The sequence below is a fragment of the Salvelinus fontinalis genome, chromosome 14 (assembly GCF_029448725.1).
Source record: "Salvelinus fontinalis isolate EN_2023a chromosome 14, ASM2944872v1, whole genome shotgun sequence".
Taxonomy (NCBI): domain Eukaryota; kingdom Metazoa; phylum Chordata; class Actinopteri; order Salmoniformes; family Salmonidae; genus Salvelinus; species Salvelinus fontinalis.
The window spans coordinates 29940819-29960471 of record NC_074678.1 but is presented as its reverse complement, the minus strand read 5'-3'; the positions used below and the strand labels follow the sequence as shown (position 1 = coordinate 29960471).

The window sequence follows — 19653 nt, the reverse complement described above, 5'->3', positions numbered from 1 at the left end:
CTCTTTGTGGCTCCCTAGCCGTCTCTCAAAAAGAGAAGCAGACAAGTGCAACACAGTTTTACTATTATTCACAGTGCAACTTTTCAACACTGGACAATAAAACACTTGTAATGGCAATGTTTATTGTTATTGTAAACATGTATAGATGCCACTCACTGTTGGACATTTTACCACAAAATAGCAAACACCCCAAAACATGTAACGCAGTAGACTTTTTACAGCAGAAGTACAGTCTAACTACTTTGCCCCTTTCTTTAAAGAGATCCACTCTGTCTGACTGGCTCTACCCTGATTTACACCGTTTTTTTCCATGAGGGCCTACACTATAACACGATTCACCCATCCTCCCACTTTGGTGACAGTCCCTTTGCCAGAGGCTGGGAAATGAGGGGTTGGGAAAGCGGGGGTGGCACGGGTCCTGGCTGTGCCTGTGTGTGTGTGACTGGACTGAGTGAACCCCCCGGCCCTGCTCTGCTCCGCCTGCCACAGGCATGACCCACATCACACTGGAGTCCCAGTGCACCCTGAGCACTTCTCGTCTATCCGTCGCCAAGGAGGCAGGCAGGGACGCGGGAACAACAAGTCATTTGTACCTGTAGAGGAGGACACTCCTGGGAAACAAACAGATGAGCTTCTCCCCCTGAATGCAAGCCTTTCTCTCAGGGTAAACAGAACTGCATGAGAAACATACAAACTATCGGGAGGATCGCACTTAACTCTTTCAGCGCCTGCCGTAGGGCCTGGAGGGGACAGAGAGAGAGAGCGAGGCAGAGGAGCGATTAGCCACACCTGCTGGGGACTAGGGTGGGAGACAGACTGTACAGGAGGAGGACAACATCCTGATGTAGTAAGGGCTGCTCTACCAGGGTATAACATCACCACATATACAGGCTCACAGTGCTGCACTTCATGCAAATTCCACTTCATACTAAAAAATGTGTCAAGCTGTGCAAAAGTATTTGAAACTGCCATAAGCAGCTTCGCTTTTGACTGTCATTGTGTTCTCTATAAATCCAAATGATTTAACCACAATCAATTATCTGATAATAATTTAATTGTATAAAAACAAAAACAAAAATAATGTCATATTTTTGTAGAAAAATTCTGGATGTGTTTGATTGCGAAAGCATAGCTTTTATTTTGATTTAAATCTGTGCCTTGAGGTACTTGTGAATAACCTTCCATTGAACACAGAACTCTTGCCAGTTCCCATGGCTGTGCAGAAGACAACCCATTGTACACCCAAGGACATTTCTGTCTCTCCATCCATAGAATTTACACTTCAGCACCTAATAGGAGACGTCATATCGACTCGCTACAGAAACACCATGCATCTGCTCCCAAATACCCAAGACAATAAACAATTCAGACGAGATGTTAAAATCTCATTCTCAGACACAGTCTGACAAAAATAAATTACGTACATTCCGCTTTTGGACATTTCTTTCCCAGAGTTTCCTTTTAAGATCCACTATTATCTTGGAGAAAGTTAATTAAAGTGGCAAAGTTTAAATCAATGAGGATTTTTCTCCTTGGTCCCGGACTGGCAAACTGGTTGGTCAGAAATGAGTGATGGGCATGACAGGACTTTACAAGATTACCCAGGAAGACAAAACTCCGTAATGACCAGCAAATGCTTCCTCCTGGAATACACTGGGAATCCTGCACTCCCTCTTTCTCTCCCCAAAACAATCTGGAGACACTAGTCTAAAGTCCCCACCTCATAGTGTGACCACATCCTGTAATTCCACAGATCATTACCAACTTTCCAAAACTTAATTTTGCAATCACACATGCAATTAATTAATAAATGTTCTGTCATTACACTCCCCATGTGATCCCTGCCAAATGAATACTTCTTGAAATAAAGTGGTCAAAATGAACTGGGAGGGTTAAAAGAGAGAGGGAGCGAGGGGGAGGGGGAGAGAGAATGAAATTGTTATTAAGGGATTGTGAAGTTAATCTGGTAAGCAGCTAGGCGGATATGGGGATAGTTCTTCAAGGCAGCACTCTCTCTCTCTATCAGTGCGGGGGTCTAGACAGATCCAGGGCCGTTAGTTATTGAGAGCGATGGATGGAGAGTAGAGCTCCCGTCCCGGAGGACGGATTAATGACATCTATGAGCTCAGAGAACGCCACCGCCACGCCACACCAACGCTAACCACGCCAGATCTGAGAAGAAGCGGAAAATATGGGTTGTGTACCTCTTCGCTTAATGTACTGAGATCCCCGCATCGACCCAGCCTCTGTACTGCCAGTCTGTCTGACTACTGTACAGAGTGCCCACACAGTACCAGCACACTGACTGTATCAAATAAGATCACATCAAGTCATTTCAGCCAATTGAATCATGTCCATCATTAAGATGACTGAATTAGATCCGATCCCTCCATTGGATACTTTTCTCCATTTGCTTTTCGGACTTTTCAGCCCAAAAATCTACTAATAGCCGTATGACTCTGCACCATGTGGAAAGAGATTTCTTCCCAGAATATTTTGGATCAGGCATTGCTTTAGGATTCATCTGAATACAGTATTTCTTTAATCCTCATATGCAACATTTTTCCACACACAGCTGAAACCATCTAGCAAATATACTATTGACACTATGAACAGCTTCAGAGGTATTTGATAACCATTGACACAGGGTTTGCTCGTTGCTGACATGAAGTATAGAGAGGAAGAGGAAAACACCATGGTTTGTTTCCAACAAGATCATGGACCGTTAAAGCCACTTTTGACAACAAACCTGAGCCCGTCCTCCATTAGTCCCCTCTTCAGTTACTAGATGATGTGTTTGAGGTGAATTCATTAATAATAAGGGTTAAGCACTTCAGGTTCCATTTTGAATCCTTTTGTACTGGTAAAATACATTTTAAAGCCTTTTGTAGTAGTAAAATACATTTTAAAGCCTTTTGTAGTGGTAAAATACATTTTAAAGCCTTTTGTAGTAGTAAAAGTGCAGCCTGGATCATATAGGGTAAGGTGAGTCAGGCCCTAAAAGCACTCCACAGCACCTGGGAGCAACTAGACGATTGTTCAATGACAACTGATGGGCCACTATCTGCTACTGAATGTAGATCTCAGTCCATTGAGAGAGAGCAATGAAACTAGTTACATCTGCTGCGAGGACATCACTGTGCATACAGGGACGTGGAAGGGAAATGTTTCCAAACAATACAAGCTCTTAAAGAACAAATCCTTTTTATACCAGTTTGTTTAAATATAAAATATCATACTTTGTGGATTTTAGCTTTGACCCTGAAGATTTTGGCATTTTCTATGGAATTGTGTCTTGTTTGCTTATGTACAATTGACAATGCACTTCTGATTAACTAAAATGCCGCTTTCGCAAACAATATTATCATGCATAGGTTGTCAAAACAAAATCTATAGCAAAAAAATTATTCTGTGAATTAAAATGCTTAAATGACAGTCAATCAGCCTTGTAATCCACGGTGCAGGTAATTAGTGACTGGGAAACCAAATTACTCTGGTGAAACCCGAGTCTTCTTTCCTCTCGACATGGTTCATCAGATCGATCAAATGACAGCTACAGTATCAAACTCGTTAGGCTGTTCACTCACAATGCAAGGCCTATAGAAGATGGTAAATGCGCCTGGGAATTAAAAAAACATTTAAACTGGTATTCAACTCTCAGTGGGGTAACAACAGGTCTTTTTTAATCAACCTTGACTATTTTTAAGTACGAGAGTTTCTTTTTGCATGATTATGGAGAGCTTAATTACAAGAATAATAGCAAGCATCTCTGTCTGAGACATTAAAGGGATACTTCGAGATGTTGTCAGATGAACTTGTGGATGCCATTTTTGTGTCTCTGTGTCCAGTATGAAGGAAGTTTGAGGTTGTTTTGCGAGCCAATGCTAACTAGCGTTAGCGCAATGACTGGAAGGCTATGGGTCTCTACTAGCTTGCTAGAGAGAAGGAGAAAAATAACCTGCATAATTTTCAAACTGCTTCAGTTGCAAACTGCTTCCCCGTCTCCATGGAAACTCAAGTTGTGATTCTAAAATACAGATAATTGATCATCAGATATGTCTGGCCTATAATAAGTTGACCAGACAGGGCTGTGTCAGTAACACTGCTGGAGACACGTGAAGGGGAGCGAGAAGAAGAGGGGAGAGGAAGAAGAGAAGAAAGGAGGGGATGGAGTAAGGGGGAAGGAGGGAGAGAGGTGAGGAAAGAGAGAGGATAGAGGGGAATGGGAAGTAGAGAGCAGATGAAAGGAGGGAAAGAGGAGAAGAGGGAGAGAGGAGATGAGGGGAGGGAAAGGGGAGAAGAGGGGAAAAGAGGAGAGGAGGGGAGGGAAAGAGGAGAAGGAGGGAGAGAGGAGATGAGGGTAGGGAGAGAGGAGAGGAGGGGAGGGGCACTGGGAAGCTAAAGTGGGTCAGTGACTGAAGCCGTCTGGAATGCGATGTGGCAGTAGGTGCAGTTGCCTGTTAATTTCACTGAGTGCCACCCTGCCTGCGGAGCGGTGCCCCTCCAGTCTCTCTGGCTCCACCATTCTGTACGCGTCGCTCTTCTTGACTGCTCTGGGTTGGCGTCACCCGTGAATTGGCGGTTCCTTAAGTTTGCCATGTGCAGTGACCCGCTCCCGACCTCCAGCCATGATACAAACTACCGGATTGCAAGTAATCTCTAATTACCCACAATACCCCTCTTCACTCAGTCCACCGCTTATGATGTCGGCCTAATCAATTTGGACACCACCAAGATATTCCCTGGGATACGCAGGGTAGAGCAAATTAGGAAGCAAGGCTGGTGCCCCATTTAAAAATCCAAGGGGAGTGGGAATATTGTTACATGGTGATGCCACTGGACAAGTCCCATCCCCTCAAAATAGTTACTACGACCACACTAGCTGAACAACTCATGGAACGACTGAGAACTCATAAATATGAGTGACACATATGTTCTAAATTGATTAACGTCATAACTTTCCAGCTGCCACAGTAACGGGTGTGAAGTCAAGGGACATTTCTCTTATAAGAGAGGGTTGTTTGACAGCAGCAGTCTCTTCCTGTGAAATACACAGCTATTTTCTTATATGACTCAGCAGCATCCTAAACTGCATATCGGACCTGGTCAAAGAGAACTGGGTCACTAAACACAGGAGAGTACGTAGACACAGACAGCACAAAGAACACGCCTTGTCATTATCTAGGATGTAAAAATGAAACTAGTGACAGGAAGGAATGACGGCATGGGTGAGAAAGACATGACAACGAACGGACACAGATAGTAGTAGAGTAGTCAGAGTAGTCTGCTAAAGCACAAAACATAGTCCAAACGGTATCTCCATTGCTTACATTAACAGCTATGGAATATAAGGATTCTCACTTCAGACAAAAGTTCTTATTAGTGTGTTTTACCTGCCCAACAATATTAGATATGAAATATATAATAATATACCTCAACTATAGACATGCTTTGATATTAGATAAAAGCTATATGGTTGGGTAGCATCAACGTGTTTGACTGTAGCAGACTGTAACAGTTAGAGTGGATGAATCTGGCCTTGATAACATCGTCGACAGCAGATTATATTTCACATTTTGTGTGAGTGACCTTTCATCAGGGACACAGCAGAAACGCCATTGTTCTGGAGAAAACACAATACGCAGCTTGGGTTTTGAATGGTTAGGGGCAATGGCAAGAGAATTGGATTCCACACGAGAGCCTTATGGCACATCATTCAAGAGACATGATCTACAACCAGGCTCCTGTCTTGAAATATGAATCCATCTAACGTGTATGAAGCGCATAGGTATCAGACTCCATGTTTATCATAAATATTTACATATCACAGTGGAAATCAGTTACTTATACAGTAGCTATCACGACACAAGGCAAGACCCAAATGCAGACACAGGAGGCAGATGGTTGGAGTCTTACAATGTTTAATAATCCAAAAGGAGTAGGCAAGAGAATGGTCGTGGACATGCAAAAGGTCAAAACCAGATCAGAGTCCAGGAGGTACAGAGTGGCAGACAGGCAAAATGGTCAGGCAGGCGGGTACAGAGTCCAGAAACAGGCAAGGGTCAAAACCGGGAGGACTAGAAAAAGGAGATTAGCAAAAAGCAGGAGAATGGGAAAAATGCTGGTTGACTTGGAAAAGCATACAAGACGAACTGGCACAGAGAAACAGGAAACACAGGGATAAACACACTGGGGAAAATCAGCGACACCTGGAGGGTGTGGAGACAATCACAAGGACAGGTGAAACAGATCAGGGCGTGACAGTACCTCCACCCCCTAGGGACGCCACCTGGCGTCCTTCCTGGGCGCCTACCTGGCTGACCGGGGTGTCGGCGGTAGAAATCGGCGATGAGGGCCGGGTCCAAGATGTCTTTAGCAGGAACCCAGCACCTCTCCTCCGGGCCATAACCCTCCCAGTCAAACAGATACTGGAAACTCCTGCCCCGTGGTCGAACCTTCAGGAGGCATCTCACCGTATACGCTGGCTAGCCATCGATTACCCGGGGGTGGGGGGGGGAGACAAACAACTGTGAGGCACAAGCTGAATTCTGGACACATGAAAGTAGGGTGGACACGGAGGGTAAGGGTTAACACAAGATGGACAGCAGTGGAACTCAGAACTCTGGAGATGGGAAAAGGACCAATGAACCAGGGAGACAGTTTGCAGGACTCTTCCCGCAGGGGCAGGTCCCGAGTGGAAAGCCATACCCTCTGCCCAATGCATTAGCGGGGAGCCGGGGTCCGGCGACGGTCCACACCGATGTCGACAATACCTGGAATTGGTCTTTAGAATAGCCACCCTGGCTCTTCTCCAGGTACGTCGACAGCAGTGGACAAACATCTGGGCCGAGGGTACGCTGACCTGCTCTTGTTCAGGGAAGAGTGGAGGCTGATACCCCATGGAGCACTCAAAAGGGGAGAGTCCCGTGGCAGAACAGGGAAGGGTGTTCCTGGCATACTCCACCCAGACCAGTTGACAGCTCCAGGTAGTGAGGTTGGTTGAGACCAGGCATCTCAAGGTGGTTTCCAGATCTTGGTTGGCTCCGACTGACCGTTGGTTTGGGGATGGAATCTAGATGACAGGCTGGCCAACGACCCAATAAGGGTGCAGAAAGCCTTCCAGAAATGAGACGAGAACTGAGGACGCCGATCGGAGACCATGTCTACCGGGAGTCCATGGATCCGGAAGACATACTGCACCATAAGCTGGTCTGTCTCCTTAGCAGAAGGTAGTTTGGGGAGAGGGATGAAATGGTCTGCCTTGGAGAACTGATCGACTACTGTCAGAACGATAGTGTTGCCATCAGACGGAGGGAGCCCAGTGACAAAGTCCAGAGATATTTGAGACCAGGGACGATAAGGGACCAGTAGTGGCTGAAGGAGGCCATAAGGAGCTTGCCGTGGTCTTGTTCTGAGAACACACTGTGCATGCAGCGACGAAGGCAGAGATGTCAGGAACCATTGTGGGCCACCAGAAACGTTGTCGGAGGAAGGCTAGTGGATGACAGGTCAGCCTGGAGGAATGAGCCCATTCCAGTACCCAGGACCGGACTGGGTTAGGGACAGACAGACGATTAGACGGACACCCTTCAGGTCCAGGCTGGGAGCATTGCGCCTCGCGAACCAGGTTCTCAATTCCCCAATCGACAGTGACAGCAAGGCATGAGGTAGGGAGAATGGTTTCAGAGGTCGAGGGTGTGGCAGAGGAACTGTATCGGCGGGAGAGAGAGTCAGGCTTCACATTTTTTGACCCTGGGCGGTAGTAAATGATTAAGTTGAATCTGGTAAACAAGAGGGCCCACCGGGCCTGCCTGGATTTGAGGCGCTTGTCTGTACAGAGATATTCCAAGTTTTTATGGTTGGTCCAGACCAAGAATGGCTGTTCTGCTCCTTCCAGCCAGTGCCTCCACTCTTCCAACGCCATCTTAACCGCCAGGTGTTCTCATTTGCCTACATCGTAGTTCCTCTCTGCAGGATTGAGATGATGGGACAGGAAGGCACAGGTATGAAGGTTTTGGTCCTGGGCAGATTGCTGGGACAGGATGGCACCCACTCCAACATCCAAAGCATCAACTTCCACCACAAATTGATGCGAGAGGTCCGGATGGATGAGGATGGGAGCTGTTGTGAACCAATGATTCAGGTCCACAAAGGCTTTGTCGACAGCTGGAGACCATTTGAACGGTACCTTGGGAGAGGGGAGTGCCAAGAGGGGGGCCGCTGCCAGGGGGATGCAATCCCGAAGAAAACGGTGGTAGAAGTTAGCTTAACCAAGAAACCTTTGCAACTGCACCCTGGACGTTGGTTGAGGCCAATCCACCACTTATTTCACCTTTCCAGGATCCATCTGAACATTGCCCTCAGCAATGACATATCCCAGAAAGGTGATAGTAGAGTGGTGGAACTCACACTTCTTGGCTTTCACAAACAATTGGTTCTCCAGGAGGCGCTGAAGAACCTGTCTGACATAAAGTACAGGTTCTTGGGAAGATCGGGAAAAAAACAGGATGTCGACAAGGTAAACAAACACAAAACGATTTAGCATGTCCCGGAGCACAACGTTGACCAAAGCCTGGAAAACAGTTGGTGAGTCCAAATGGCATGACCTGGTACTCATAATGTTCACTGGCTGTGTTGAAGGCAGTCTTCCACTCATCCCCCTCGCGTATCCGAAGAAAGTGGTAGGCATTCCGAAGGTCCAACTTGGAAAACATGGTGGCTCCCTGGAGAGGTTCAAACGGCGAGAAGAGGAGAGGTAGGGATAACGATTTTTTACCGTAATGTCGTTAAGTCCCCGGTAGTCAATGCACAGATGCAGGGTCTTGTCTTTCTTTTCCACAAAGAAAAACCCTGCGCCGGCAGGAGATGCAGACGGACGAACAGCCCCAGTGGCCAGAGACTCCTTTATGTACTCATCCATAGCTTTGGTCTCTGGTCCGGACAGAGAATACAACCGGTCGAGAGGGGGTGTAGTGCCTAGGAGAATATCAATGGCACAGTCATATGGACAGTGCGAGGGAAGGGAGGTAGCACGTGCCTTACTGAACACTTCCAGGAGATCATGGTATTCAGTGGGAATAGCTGAGACATCCACAGTCTTGTTAACATCCTGGGAAAGACGACTTGGGGAAGGCTGTGCTGCTTGAAGGCAGTGGGAATGGCAAAATGGGCTCCAACCCAGGATGGAGCTTGTGGTCCAGTCAATCACCGGATTGTGCTTTTGTAGCCAGGAAAATCCCAAAACGACTGGAACATGGGGAGATGCAATGAGGAGGAACTGTATAGTCTCACTGTGGTTACCAGAAACCTGTAATTGAACGGGCACAGTATTATGAGTGACTTATAGAGCGGCCGTCCAGTGCCCTAGCATCCATGGGCACAGAGAGGCTGAGTGGGAATACCAAGCTCTGAAGCTATCGTGGAATCCATAAGACATTCATCAGCCCCAGAGTCAATGAGCACTTGGAGAGACTCAGATTGGTCTCCCCACAGCACAAGCACAAAAAAGGGTGTGCGGGTGATGGGAATTAGGGAACTCCCAGTCTGACTCACCATAGTGCTGGTACCCACTAGAGACAAGGTTTTCCTAATAGGGCAGGTAGCTATAAAATGTCCTGCCTCTCCACAGTACAGACAACAGTTACTGTTCATCCTCTGTGAGCGTTCCACCAACTGATAACCTTGCTCTTCCCAACTGCATAGGCTCAGGAGTATCCAACTCACCCATCGTAGATTCACGAGAGTGCTCGGGTGGCTTCGAGTCCTCTCGGAAAAGCCTCCTTCGGAAACTTCCGGATTCCCTCGAAGGTGAACGAGCCATTGCGGGTGCACAAGTGTGCCTGAGACCAGACCTCCTCTCACTCCTACGTTCCCTTAGGTGTCCATTGATTTTGATGGTTAGGGCGATAAGGGAGTCGAGGTCCACCGGCAATTCCCGAGCAGCTAGCCCATCCTTTACATCCTCAGATAATCTGTGCAGAAAAGTATCAAAAAGAGACTCTAGATTCCAGGCACTCTTGGCGGCCAACGTGCGAAAATCAACCGCGTAGTCTGCCACACCACAGGAGTTCTGACATAAGTAAAGCAGTTTACTGGCCTCCTTTCTCCCAGATACCGGAGTCTCAAATACCTTTCTCACCTCTGCCATAAATTCCTCCAGATGACCACAAATGGCAGATTGTTGCTCCCAAACTGCCGTAGCCCAGGAGAGCGCCCTTCCCGAAATAAGCGTAATGATATACGCTATCTTCGATCGGTCTGAAGGAAACGAAGATGGCTGTAGCTCAAAAATAAGCGAGCACTGACCTGGCAGGCACCAGGATTCCCCGAATATCGCTCCGGAGGAGGTATGCAGGGTTCTCGGGGAGCCGGGATAGGCTGTACAAACTCATCACAGAGAGGGAAATAATTACTGGGTGATTGGGGTTTTTCAGAGGTGGCAGGCAACCTCTGAGTTAACGCCCTGATTTGCTCCACAATAGCCTTTAACCCATGGTCGTGGTGTTCCGTCGAGGACCTGAGCCCTTCCAAAAGGCCCTGTACAAACTCCTCATGTCCCCCAATGGTGGCTCCCTGCAGGGAGACAGCGTGGTGGGGCTGGTCCAAGTCTGCTGGGTCTGTCACGTTCAGTTCGTACTATCATGACACAAGGCAATACCAAGATGCAGACACAGGAGGAAGATGGTTGGAGTCTTACAATGTTTAATAATCCAAAAGGAGTAGGCAAGAGAATGGTCGTGGACAGGCAAAAGGTCAAAACCAGATCAGAGTCCAGGAGGTACAGAGTGGCAGACAGACTCGTGGTCAAGGCAGGTAAAATGGTCAGGCTGGTGGGTACAGAGTCCAGAAACAGGCAAGGGTCAAAACCGGGAGGACTAGAAAAAGAAGAATAGCAAAAAGCAGGAGAACGGGAAAACGCTGGTTGACTTGGAAAAACATACAAGACGAACTGGCACCGAGAGACAGGAAACACAGGGATAAATACACTGGGGAAAATCAGCAACACCTGGAGGGTGTGGAGACAATCACAAGGACAGGTGAAACAGATCAGGGCGTGACAGTACCTCCCCCCCCTAGGGACGCCACCTGGCGTCCTTCCTGGGCGCATACCTGGCTGACCGGGGTGTCGGCGGTAGAAATCGGCAATGAGGGACAGGTGAAACAGGCCAGGGCGTGACAGTAGCAATTGGCGTTAAGTACAACTATAGCCACTTGCTTAGGTAGGAAACTATAGGAAATCCAACAACAGTCTTGTTGAGGTGCCCCAGGAGAACTGTATTGTGTTTACTCAGAGGAAAAAAGGAAATCGCAAATACATTCCTGCCCATTTAATTTTACATGTCATGCTCTTCAAATAATAGCTGTTAGAACTATTGAGTCAATAGCTTGACACGTTATTAAAATGCTAATGTGGTGTTTAACTTTGGTTCCAGTTGTCCTGTTTGTTTACTGTAAACTGTTGGAAAGGAGTGGCTGCCTGGATATTTTGCTGATAATAGTGTCTTCCCCATATAGCAAAATGAGACATTATGCTACATGCTTGATTCAAAAATAAGAGGTGGGTAGTTGTTACCAGGACAACAGAGTCTCATTTTACCCCACAGCCCATTTCCAACCTGTTACCAAATTACTAAGTGCTGGGGCACAGCTTCAAAGAGTGGAGACTGATGCTACTAATGTAATGAAACTGTTCACTCATCTATTTAAAACATGGTGTGTCAGCTTGGAAGTAAGACAACCAATTTTTCTTTTTTCCTTTTGGCAAAATATCAACGTCTTGGAGCTTTAAAGTATATTCCCAACATGTGCCCCAGGCAAAATTCCATTAATAAAGACATGTATAGTTTCAAGTCAGAGAAAAAAAATGTCAGTCTTTGCTTTAATTTACAGAAGGTGTATTTGAAAATAATTTCTAAGATGTGCTGGTTGGAGGTTCTCGTGAAAGTGTTAATGCATAGCTATTAGCCCAGCTATAGTGTAGTAATAGAAACATATTTCCAGACAAGCTATTGTTATGCTTAAAAGGGGCAATCTGTATTTCACCTTTATTCACCTAAATAACAAAGTGGACACCCAACACTGTGTTGGTAAAAAGCTGAGGGATGGGGCTGGAACAATTTAGCCAAATTTCTAGACAGATCTATGTTGTTTACAAACATTGGAGTAAAGCAAGCTTATATTTTGGGTTCTGATGAAGTATGACAGTCAAACTAAGCTAATAAAGTATTCATAAGTTATATTCTTCAAAAATCTATGGGTATCATTCATTTACAAGTCCAAAAATTGATGTAGCAACTGCAGATTGTCCTTTTAATAATGCTTCTAGAAAGCCTGCAATTCACATGCCATGCAAATCACATCTGTCATTGACAGTTCCTTGAAGAATATTACCTTCATTTCCAAGAACCTCCTATCTAGTATGGCATCATAACAATAGTAGAGCTGGCTACAGCACAGCATGGGACCAGGCTATACAAAGACTGCTTCAAGACTGCCATTAGTGTATTGTCACATAAAATAACTGGATTATGATGGACAGTCCAAGTTCACTACCATCGACAGAGTAGGAAGGTTGTTTGGGTGGATATCCAGCCTCCTCTTGCCTCGAACAGTTGCAGTCCAGTTACAAAGATATACCTTTTGAGAAGAGACAATGGCATGCTTTTTCCCACTGGTTCTAAAGGATCCACCCAACATCATTCCCAGACCAGGGATTTTCAAACCTCTCCTCAGGGACCCCCAGCCATTCCATGTATTTGAACTAATTATCAAATACTTGACTACTTGGATCAGGTGAGTTAGTTTAGGGCTACACCAAAATTGTGAAACGTCTGGGGCTCCCCGAAAAGGGGTTTGAAAACCACTGTCACAGACAATGAGATACCAACGCAATAACAAGCATGGCTAAGGGACTTGTCATGGGAAGGGTGCCAACGATAATTTCATTTACTGTATGTTCAGGTAACCTAGACAACATGAGTTGCCATTAAGCTCAGCTTTAAACTTGACAATATTATAGAAGTAGTGTTTCCCAAGGTTTAAGTTTCAAAATGATATCATCGGCCCCATTCTGCTCCATGAAATAAAGATCTAACTTTTGTTCCACAAAACGATTTCATCTGTGAGTTGTTTTTCCTTCTAATTAGATTGATAGTTTCCTTTGAGACAGTGTATGCCATACTATGGATTTGTAGCCTACGTCCTCTAAATGGGTTTTTATAAATCATTTCCATTGACATTCACACTAAAGTAATGATTCACTTCTTGCCTTGAAAAAGGTCAATGTGACTATGTTGAAGTGCTGCCTTTGTTAATAAATGCATATTTTGCAGGTATAGCAGTATTCCTGGAGCTAACAATAGATTTCCGAATAATAAGTTATGATAATAGGTTATGAGTTATCAAGTTTGTCTAGAATAAGTTGTTGAGGCACATGCTCTGTGGTTTTCAGGTCGATGTGTGGGTGTGATCCATCTCTCCATTGCCCATATGGGATAAGAAGGAAGGGGAGGGGAAGAGCTGGCCTGCCTTGTGGTTCTTCAAGAGAAACAACACAAACACACAGCCAACCTCCTGGGACGTATCCTGGTGGCCAGGGAACAGTTGGCCAGCAGAGGATCCTGGGCTGGGGTGGGGGTGAGGCTGGGAGATGTGTGTGGCTGCAGGGCATAGGCAGTGCCTGGCACCACTCTGTCTGTCTGTCTGTCTGTCTGCTGGCCTTCTGCTCCTCCCCCCAACCTCCCTGTAGCTAGGACCAGGTTTTGGTTCTCACAACTTTAAAGGGTGGGGCCGATCTCCACCCAGTAATGCAACCCTTGGTTTGAGCCCTACCACCCTCGGTATTGTTTGGCCAATCCCCCAGGTAGCTGACACACTTTCCAGGCAGCATCCGGATGCTCCTCCTGCACACCTTACCGTCTCCTATCTGTCAGCAGACTAATTTAATACTTCCCAGAAGACGGATAGAACTTTTCCTGTCCTTCCAGTCAGTGGTTTGGGGTTTGATTTCGGGTTGAATTAAATAGTGTAAAATGAGTAACAAGTGCTCCAGGGGGACTGCTAGGCCAGCAGAGAGAATGGGCATTGTGGTGCTAAGATATCCTCCCAGTGTTGGAGTGGAGGGGTTATGAGACGCTAAATGTTGTGGTGCTAAGATATCCTCCCAGTGTTGGAGTGGAGGGGTTATGAGACGCTAAATGTTGTGGTGCTAAGATATCCTCCCAGTGTTGGAGTGGAGGGGTTATGAAACGTTACACGTTGTGGTGCTAAGATATCCTCCCAGTGTTGGAGTGGAGGGGTTATGAAACGCTACAGGTTCCCTGCCTGAGTAGTAGGTCACTGAGTAATGTTGCCCAGAATCAGATAATATCACACCTCTTTGTCTGTTGCTAGTTAACCCCTACATGACAAACCACTCACTTTAGGGAGTAGTAGGAAAGCACTTTGTTTTTACATCATATAAACAGTGTCAATAATAATATTAATTTCCCATATCAATAAACCACTTACCTTTAATGATATTAAAGACATATTTAGTGTACTTGTACTGTACTATACATTGAGTTACAAAACCAATGACAATCAAGCGGCTCAAATAGGCAGACTACCATGCCATAGGTACTGAAACAATACTATTAACTCAATGGTTCCTATACGAGTCTGTTGCAAAGGGTTACTAGAACAATTGCCTTTAATCATTAAACCATAACCATAGTTTCACCATATTTGGATTAGCTTTTTAGTTAAATTGGAACTACATTTTAATATGCTCTGTGTAACGGTCCTGACCTGTTTTATGTTGTTTTTGTATGTGTTTAGGTCAGGGCATGTGTTTTGGGTGGGCAGTCTATGTTATCTGTTTCTATGTTGGTTGTGGTTGCCTGGTATGGCTCTTAATTAGAGGCAGGTGTTTTGCGTTCTCCTCTAATTAAGAGTCATATTTAGGTAGGGTGTTCTCACTGTTTGTTTGTGGGTGATTGTCTCCTGTGTCGAATGTATGTACCATACGGGACTGTTTGGCTGTTCGTTTATTTTGATCTCGTCTGTTTCCTTCTCTGTGAGTTTACGTTTAGTTATGTAAGTTTATGTTCAGGTTTCGTCAACGTCGTTTTCTTGTTTTGTATATTTGAAAGTGTTTTGTTTCGTGTTGCCATCGTCGTGTTAAATAAAAAGATGGCTTATTTCCCGAATGCTGCATTTTGGTCTGAGGATCCTTCTCTCCTCTCCTCGTCCGAGGATGAGGAGAGAGACAGCCCTTACACTCTGGTATTACAACACATTTTCTGCCTTGAGTTTAATCAGTTGAACCAAAATGTTACACACATCACACAATGACTAAATATATATATATATATATATTTTTGGGGCATATTCCATTTTGATGAGAGGAGGAAATATATTTGGTCAATGTAATTCTACATGTCAAATTACAAAGATCAAAGCTTGGCAAGCAGAAAGCCATTAAAGACACAAACATTTGCTGTCTAACAGGTTCATCTTTACCAAGGCCTACTTGAGGCTCAATTTCCCATTTCCCTGAATTGCACTCTGTCTGTGTAGACTAAATCCTAATAACCCTTTTTAAGGTGTTTACTTGGGTTCTGAGGTATTAGATGTGGGACCAAGTTGGTCTCAATTGGCTACTGGGAACAAACTGGAGAACAGTGGCATAAGTATCATCAAAGCATTATGATTTAAATTATTATAATTATTCACAACATGAAGACATCATTGTACTCATCTCTACCATGCTGTTTTTCACAACACCATAAAGGAAAATTGGGCCTGATGATCAGTCTTTGTGCGCCTGCATTTTCCAGCCCTCTGCTCAAATCGGCAAAGATCATTATTTCCATTAGAGAGGGTCATTATAAAATTATTTTCATAATGCCTTTATTTGGATCCTGTGAATCAACACTGAGGCTTACTTTCATTTGAGCAGAATGAAATTAGGCCATCTTAACAGCCACCACAATGTCCACGCTCAATCTAAGCAGTGTAAATGTTCCCACCTCTTTGAATAGCCACAAAGGCATTGAATAGAACCAACAGGGAGAATAGAGAGGTCCTAGAAAACTTCATCTCCTTCTCAGATCTGTCTGTGCTCCTTGCCCAGGTCAAAATAAGAGCAGTGATGCTGTCCAGAGGTGCACACACCTTGTTAAGCCTCCAGTTGCGGTGGACCTCATCGTTTTATTTTGGTTTATGTAGTCCTTTACACTCATACCCATATAAAGGTTGAAAATTGCAGATCTGTTTCTCTGAATTGCTTTGTGAAAGCCTATCACTGTACGATTATATTTTAGAACTTTGAATCATGTTGGTAATAGAACAAGCTTTCAAATGATACCACCTGACTCAGATTGTGATTTATAATGGACAGTTTTTGGATTGAATAAACAACAACAGTAATTGTGTGATGGTGATGATACAGGGTTGTGTTCCAAATAAAACAACTACAAGTGTTCTTGCTTTAGTTCCTCAACAACACAGCTAGGAGAGCTAAAATAATACCTTATAGTGAAAGACTCTTGTTTGAGTCCTAAAAGTGCATTGAAATTACTTAGGAACTGTGTATACTTTGGAGGCCAGTAAGTCCTCACTCAAACCCTTGTAATTTTTTTGTCATGTTGCATCTACCCCTCATTTCCAGGAATATTCTTATGTTATTATTTTCAAATTTTGTTATCAACAAATGTGCTGAAAAGTACTGTAAATGTAAAATGCACATAAAATCAGCAGTGTAATGTTTGGATTCAGTCTTGTGTCAGGTGAACTGTTGTCTCCTCACGTTTGGTCTAATAATTTTCCCATAATCTCCTAACTGTTCCCTTTTAATTGCTACCATGCTTAAGCTTATGCTTTTCATATTTCTTCTGTAAGAAATATTTCAATTTAGCCCATTCATATAGGCCAATTCCCACAAGTGTAAAGGGTTAAGCAAAGTTAAAGGCTTGACGTTTCTGGCTCTGATGAAGGCCAAAGAGTTTTTAAAGGGATACTTCGGGATTTTGTCAATGAAGCGCTTTATCTAATACACCAGAGTCAGATTAACTCATGGATACCATTTGTATGTCTCTTCATCCAGTATGAAGGACGTTGGAGGTAGTTTTACTAGCGTTAAAGTTGGAGTTAGCTAACTAGCATTAGCGAAATGACTGGAAGTCTATGGTATCTACTAGCATGCTAGCAGTTACCATATCATTCATCATTGCGCTAACACTAGTCAGCAACTTCCTTCAAACTGCACGCAGAGACATAAAAATGGTATCCACGAGTTCATCTGACTCTGTGGAAGTAGATAAAGGGCTTCATTGCCAAAATCCCTTTAATGGTGAGCAAGTGCTGTGCCTTTGCCTTTTCAAATGCCTTTTCAAATTCCTTTAAATTATTAAAGGAGGTATGCTTTTTAATTTTTTTCTGTAAAAAATGATGAATCCCTTACATACAGGGGACTCACTATTGAGAGTCTATCCTTGTCTAGGACATCAAGTCCCACAGGATATACCGGACATTTAGTTGTGGGACTGAGGTGAGTGCACTGCAGTGGAGGGGATGTGTGTGTGTTGTCCCCCAGTCAGCAGTCCAGCAGGTAGAAGCAGCAGCAGCAGCCTTGATCCTGGCTCAGGTGACTGTCTCCGCTCCGCCAGCGAGCTAGAGGTAGCCCTCAGCCCAGGAGGGTCCCAGGGGAGGTGTCTGGTTGACCAGAAAGCTCAACTTTAGGCATCCGATACCTGAAGGATGGTCTTTCAAGGATTGGCATAATAGTCTATCATTCTGTCAGTCCCCCACCTTGCACCAAGGAGCCTCAACAGTCTTCAGCACCCAAACTAATTAAAAGTAACAATTCAAGTTCTCTGTTAAGCTGATAAAAACCCAACATCCAGTACCAAATCCTTAAACTTAAACCAGCACAGAGGGAGGGTGTCTACCAAGCCCATAGGAAAACAACAAACATCTGTGAATAATGGACCATGGACTTTGTTGTCACACCATCACCATCTCATTGTTTGATTAGGACCAACAGACTATATTCAATAACTCAGGCGTGTGTGTCCCTCTAGCCATTTACCATTAGTACAGGTGTTCTCTTCATACAGATGTCTCGGAAGATAATATGCAGGTAAAAACAGACCGAAAGAAGAGTTTTAAACCACCACCAGGGCCACTTGTACAGACCCTACCTGTACAGTATAACACTTCTAAAACTAATGGACATAAACAAATCCACAGTCCCCTCCCTGACTTCATCGTGGGGGACAATCATGCAAAACCTCCCACCAAAATACACAAGAACATAGACCATCTCCGTTACACACAACAAAGTGGATAGCTAAGTAGGCCCTACATGTGTTTACCACAGCACTGCCTTGGAGAAGAGCAGCATAGCAGCAGTGAGTTGGAGGAGTTTTTTTTTCTCTTGTTCTCTCGCTCTGTCAGCGTATCAGGCTTTGTGATCAGGTAAATGAGACAGGTAGCAAGTCATCATCCCCCATTCCCTGAGGAGACAGTCTGATCAGGGGAGGAAAGGGAACAGGGGGGCGGAGGCCCCGTCTTCAGGCCTGCCATATGCCTGGATGATGGTTAAGGTCAGAATTAGGGACATTTACATAATCCCACCCCTCCTCTGAGGTTGTTTTACGTATTTACCAAGCTGGAACCCTTCATAGATTCATTCCAGTTTATGTCACGGTAGATTGTGGGCCTGTCTCCTGACTTCCTGTGTGTGGCTGTTTGTTTTGGGGAATGGGATTTAGTGTCACACTATGCAGTTTGGGTTACTAACGCTTGTATGTACATTCCCCATTCCCACCCCCAAAACGGCTTCCTTCTCTTGCCTTGGCAGGTACAGTCATTCCAATTTGCAGTAGCCTGTCAACTGAGCCTTATCTCAATTGGACAGAACTCAAAATGTCTTCTAAAAGGTTCTTGTCAGAAGCAGTGCTTATTACTTTTAGGAGGGATTAATGCACTACACATACAAGTGATGACAACATCAGCCAACTTTGTTTCAGTACATGTTTATGAATCAGCTTTAAGAGCATTCATTTCTAAATGTATCTACAGACTGTAGGTTATGACCTCCCTAATAACCTGTACTCACTTACAAGTCATAAAACATATCTTCAGTGATGTATTCAACACCATGTTATCAACTAGTGCAATGAGGTTCATTTGAAGAAAACAATTTGATTGACAGCACTGTATAAGCAGTTACTGTCCAGACTACGTTCTTCACTTAAATATTGGACTAGATAATAACAACCTAGGAGAATTGGAGTTAAATGTTCAAGTTATCACAGCCTATGTACAATCAAGCACAATTGGCATTATCTCCAAACAGTGTATTAATGGACTATCAACCTCAACAAAAGAATGAGAAAAAGCTAATAATGGTGACTTTCCTGCCATAGGTTCTGAGGGATAGCAGTAAATGTAGAGGCGCTTTATCTTTAAGGTCAAATATGCAATTAACCTCTCTGTGGAACATTAAAATCCCATGCCGGACACAAAAAGATCAGGGTGACTTTTGTATTCATAATAACAAACAAAGAAATTCAGCATGCTATCTTTCGAAAGAGAATGGGAATCACAAAGAAGATAAATAAGTTGTGAGTGCCTCCCCATCTCCCCTTCCCCACCCATAAGTAAATG

At 44.5% G+C, this 19653-nt stretch overlaps 1 long non-coding RNA gene across 1 annotated transcript; it reads left to right on the top strand.

Annotated features, from left to right (window-relative positions):
- Nucleotides 1–394: 394 nt before the first annotated feature.
- Nucleotides 395–15188, top strand: LOC129869276 (uncharacterized). The gene is made up of 2 exons (XR_008761876.1): nt 395–847; nt 13451–15188. It is a non-coding gene; the product is annotated as an uncharacterized LOC129869276 (long non-coding RNA).
- Nucleotides 15189–19653: the final 4465 nt, after the last annotated feature.